At 42.0% G+C, this 5613-nt stretch overlaps 1 non-coding gene across 1 annotated transcript; it reads right to left on the reverse strand.

The window, feature by feature from the left end:
* Window positions 1–2339: 2339 nt before the first annotated feature.
* Window positions 2340–5380, reverse strand: LOC105903102. The gene is made up of 2 exons (XR_004165682.2): window positions 5236–5380; window positions 2340–2823 (listed from the first exon to the last, which is right to left on the reverse strand). It is a non-coding gene; the product is annotated as an uncharacterized LOC105903102 (transcript).
* Between the last annotated feature and the right edge of the window lie 233 nt (window positions 5381–5613).

Raw genomic sequence — 5613 nt, forward strand, 5'->3', positions numbered from 1 at the left:
CAATTAAGTGCCTATGACGTCTGGAGTAATAAATCATTTAAATACCTATAACGCCTGTATTAATACATAATTGAAGTGCCTATGAAACCTGGATTGATAAATCAATTAAGTGCCTATGACACCTGGATTGATACATCATTTAGGTGCCTATGACACCCATATTATCTAAACAGACTCAAACAGGTGAGGCAGCCAGTCAGTGAATTCATTTCCTAAAAATCAAACCCATGATTCCATTCCAATCAGATCCAAATGGATTTTGGCATTTTGTTCTACTTGAGCTACAGAAACACAACCCTCTAGACCAGGGGTACGTTCGTCGTAGGATTGAAGCTAAGTTAATCAATTGGCCTTTTAGCCCGTTAAGATTAGCGAGCTGATTGAGAACAGCAAATATCGGTTCGTTAACGGCTGATCCGCATCCTAATCATGTGGTTAATTTCAACCAGGCTAAAGTTATCATGGCATTTGCGCGTGCACGTCCTACTTCAAAAGGCAGGAAAGGTCGATCACCAAAACCATGATTTTCTAACGGTATAATGGTTCTAAACTCAAAGAAAAGGGCTCTTTTTTTCTCAGCTGGCGAGTAGGAGATGAACATGAACGCTTATGAAGAATACAAGACCATAATCATGGCAAAATTCAACACCACCACCGCTGTGAGAGCAAGGTGTGTTGGGATGTTTATACCGTGATATCTATGTATGAATATCTGACGGCAAGTGTCCACTGGTACAGAGGTTTCCTCTACCGGTTTGAATCTGCATGGGTGCTAGTTCAAATCCCCTCACCTCCTTCCTCGATGTAGTTTTACATTTCCTTGGAAGTCGCTTTGAATAAAAGCGTCTGTTAAATGACTAAATGTATTAATAACAAATGCAATAAATTGAAGCAGTGAAAAAAATTGTCTGTATTTCTCTCTATTCTTATCATGAGTCCACCTTAATCATTTTCTACAATAATGATATGCTATGGTGTACTAATAACACTCATATAATTATGAGTGCTTTGTTCTCCGCATCACCGACACTACAAAAATGTACCACTCGCAAAAAAGTGCAAGACAGTCAATGTTCGACTGTGGTGTTTGCAATAAATGACTTTTAAATTAATGATTCCTTGTCGGCTGAATCGGTAGCGCTCATACAAGAATAATGGATCTTGGCGATCGCAAAGAACTCTCTCCCTCCGCTAATCTAACTCTAATATCAGTCCTTGGTCAATGGGTTCCCTCCTTATTCCGGGGGTGTGGCAAGTTTATCCAGCTACACTTAAATTAGCCTGCCCTGGAGCAGGTTAGTGCTAATCGATATGTAACTATGGTGATTTATCAAAAGTTGCTTCCACGAACCAAAAAGAGGGGCGTTTTTTTTATCTTAGCCTGAAAATTAGCTCGCTAAACCGCTTAGCGAGCTACAACGAATACCCCCCAGGGGTTTTCAACCAGGGGTCTGTGACGGCATTGCAGGGGGCCCGCGACATGAGCCTGTGTTGATCAGTTCACCATTGACTTTTTTTATTTTTATAAATATACCTGGGCCCGTCGACATGTTTATGTCTGAATAGCCAAGTCGCATTGCCCAAAATACTGACCCATATTCAGCAAAGAAATTACACTGACAAGTATTATAGGCAGAATATGTGTGCGGGGGGGAGGGGGCGTGGCGGCGGCGGTTACAAACATGAAAAAAGAAGGGTACGGGACTGTAAAATGTTTTGGGAATCACTGGCACATCAGTCGGCCGCGGATTACTTTCTGGTCAGAATGGTGGTCCCTGGGACAAAACCAGTTGAAAACCCCTGCTCTAGACCTTGATTCTAAACCATCACAGTGGATATCAGGAGACTATTTAAGTGTGTAATTAATAAATTACCCAAAAATAATCATGACATTATGTAGCTTTACCAGTCATCTTAACAGCTAGAGGCAGGCTTTGCCACAGTAAGGTGTTATCTCTGAGTAGAGAGCAGCTAGTTTGGGGGGGTACACATAAAAGCATCGGAGTTCTGGACATTGTAAGAGGCCCTTAACCACTAGCAAAAATAATGTAATTTAATATCTAAATAAAATCCAAAATAATATAACATCTAAACTGATTTCCTAATCTGGTAAATCACATAACCAGCTCCACCTCGGCTCTGTCAGCAAGAGCTACTAACCAGTCTGTTTCTATGACCTAGTCATTTAAAATAAATAAATAAATAAATAAAACTATTCAAGTGTCGCCATCTTCCTGCACAGCTGACAACCTACTTTGTTGACTACATCTCCATCTTCTGGTGAGATTTAGGAACTGCACAAATGGACAGAGCCAAGTGAATCACATAAAGACAACCCATTTAAAACATAAAAAACAGGTTTATTTCAGGAACAGTGAAATTTTCACATAGAAATATTAGTTTGTAAGACAACTTCACGACATGATCAACTGTACAACACGTAAAAAGACAAGACATATAAAACATTATATTATTTTAAACTAGTGGTAGAAAATTATTAGAACTATTTCAGAGAATTATTTCACTAATTTCTTTCTAAAATGACTAACTGTAACATTTTTTCCACATCTTGTATCTTACAGATTTAATATTTTACAAATACAAAAACACGTATATTAACACCGGTGAGAAACTTACACAAGAGCTTTTTTATGTAAAAATAGCTTTGATACAAATATAAATATAGTTTTATTTTATTTTACAAAGTTGTGGTGTGATCCACAGGTCCTCTTGTAGCTGGAAACCGGGGAACAGCATCACTGCAGAAACTGCTCCAGCTTCTCCAAACTCACGACGGGAATTTTTGCCACCTCAAAGAACACTCTGTAGAGAGAGAGAGAGAGAGAGAAAAAAAAAAAAGGAGAACATTTAGCCACACCAATTTAAGAGAAAAGGGGGGGGGTCTTTGATATGATGAGCCTACATCCACTGTTACGCCTCTGGCCCATCTACAGCCATCTGAGGCTGACGTGTAAGAAGTTAATGATGAATGGGCCTCCTAAAATGGCGGACGGAGGACCTGATTGATCCGAGACTTCAGAGGCAACGGGTCGGCAAGGGCCGCAGGAAAAGGCAAGTTTCATTAACAGAGGCAATTCAATGTGCTTCACATTAACAAGAGCACAAGGAACATCCAAAGGAAATGAAAAGATAAAGACAAAAGGGAAAAGATAAAAATATAATTAAAAGAAAGTAAAGAATGATTAAACAAAAAGTACAGAAACACAGAAATAGAGAAGCATAGAGCAAAAGGCTGAAAGAAGGGGAACAACACACACACCAAAAAACAAACACGCAGCTGGAAGCAGTTAATCGGCAACGAACACAAAAAAAGAAAGATGGAAAAAAAAAGGGTGGAAAAGGTCTGATTCATGGTCACCCTTCAGTCGGGTGCTAGAGCCTTGACAAATGTGCACTGCTTCATGAGAACACCCACCCACCCACCCACCCCCACCCAGTTTATTCCTAAATTAGGAACAGGTAAATTCCTGCCCCCCATTGAAAGTAGTGTGTCATTCCTTAGCACGCGTCAGCGTGGGGTTTAGCAAGTTTCAAAAGGCAAACTTTTGAATGAGTAAAACCATCCCACCGTAAGGAACCGACCCGCAGAGCGCCAGTGACTCTGCTTCCAGACCTCGTCGTCATTGTGTCTAATGACCGTCAAACGCATGGACCGAATGGAGTCGGGGGGGAATTATGATGAAGTGGAGCCAAAACGTCCAAATGAGCGCTGACATTTCCCCAAATTGGAGACAGATTTTTGCCTTTGCGCAGGAAGTGCTTTTTGGAAACCTATAGCATGTGGAGCAAACAGAATATCGGCCGGGTCGGCCCGGAATCGACCCGCGTTGGGCTAAACCTGCTCCATGCTGCAGCGCCTTCCGATTGCTTCACTTTTGAAGTGAGCTTACGGTTTCAACAGTCACCGGGTCTGTCAAGTCTCTTGGAGTACAAGAGTTATTTCTACCATGTTGTCTTATATAAGCGGGCACTGCAGAGGCTTTGCTCAGCCTGCTAGTCCACATCTGATTTCCAGAATGAATCCAGATTAATTTGGGAAAGTCTGGGTAGCAAATAAAACGAACAAAGAAATACAACATGCCTGCAATCTAAACACGTGTTAATTTGTTGCAGAACCCTCACATTGAATTGTGAGACGGTTGCTTACGACCCCAAAACGCAGGAGGAACATTCAATTCAACTTTATTCATTTATACTTTTTTTTATACTATTAACAATTTACATTCAGGGACAGGTCTGCGATTCAGCCAAAAGGCTGCTGATATTTTTGAGCTGAATGGACAACTAGAGCTGCGAGAAGCAGTTCTCAGAGTTTGACAGAAAGAGTATCGGATTACAACGGCGGACAGCACCGTTACCAGAACCCGGTGCCTAGAGAACATGCTTTACAGTCCTATAGCTGCCAAGGCAGAGCTTATATGCGCTGGTGTTTCTGCAGCCCTGCCGCTGACATGACTCAGCTTAATAGACCAAATGAAGCAGCTCGACAGAGCGGTCGCTCCCATAATGAGGACTGTGCATGACTCAGCTCTCTCTGGCAGCGCCCCATAAATATCCTAATTCTCCTCTAATGCACAGTCGGCCTTGACAAACACGGACGCAAAACAAGCAGGATTTAACATAATGCTCAAGACGGCATAAGCATGGACAGCACGTTCCATTTGGAATGTATTAGTGTTATTATTACCACATTACTGAATAAGTTGGTATATTTGTGTCCGTTTCCATGACATTATCCCAACTCCCTAACCAAAACTAATTCCATGCAAATAGTCGGTCAGAGCCATGCAAAATATGCTGAGGCAGCTGCTACGCAGAGTTGACTGCAAGTGGACTGTTAACATTAAAAACTGAAACAGTAAACAAACAAACAAACTACATTTAAAATACTACCAAAAAACCCTAACTATGTAACAAAAACTACATAAATAAAATTGTACCATCAATGTATTTCTTTTATTTTCTAGTTGATTTAACAGGGTCAGTGCAGATTAAAAACAAAAACACAAGTAAAAGGTGCCAGAATTGGCCCAAAGGCCATTCTTCATCTGCTGTCCCTGTCCTAGTATTAAGAAGTAACCCTGTTCTACCCGCTGTCACCGTCTCTGATGCTGCCTCCCAGCATAAAGGAGAAGTTCCCTTTCTTTGTCAAATTCAGTGTTTGCTCCTGTGTGTGTGTGTGTGTGTGTGTGTGTGTGTTGAATATAGACTTACGGGTGGGAGTATTTGCTGCGGACGGCCTCCAGCTTGTTGACGCACGGGCTGCTGAGCATGGCATGGAGGCTCCTCGCCACCGGTGCCACCTCGCCCACGCTGTACCCAGAGTGGAACTCCAGGATGGGGCTCTAGGGGGCAGAGGAGAGATAGAGGGGGGCAAGGGAGAGGGGTAGAGGGAGTGGGAGGGGGGGGGCAAGAGAAGGGTTAGAGCGGAACACTTCAAATGGCAGGCTTTTGAGGAACCTCCACATATATTCATGTCCATTCTGTTTTTCCAGTTGTGCAATCGCTTATCTATGGGGATTTTGCTCTGTTTTGGAAGAACATTATAATGATGTGTACAGAAGTGTACAGAAAAGGCCTGTAGAGTTTGTG

The sequence above is a fragment of the Clupea harengus genome, chromosome 18 (assembly GCF_900700415.2).
Source record: "Clupea harengus chromosome 18, Ch_v2.0.2, whole genome shotgun sequence".
Classification (NCBI taxonomy): Eukaryota; Metazoa; Chordata; class Actinopteri; order Clupeiformes; family Clupeidae; genus Clupea; species Clupea harengus.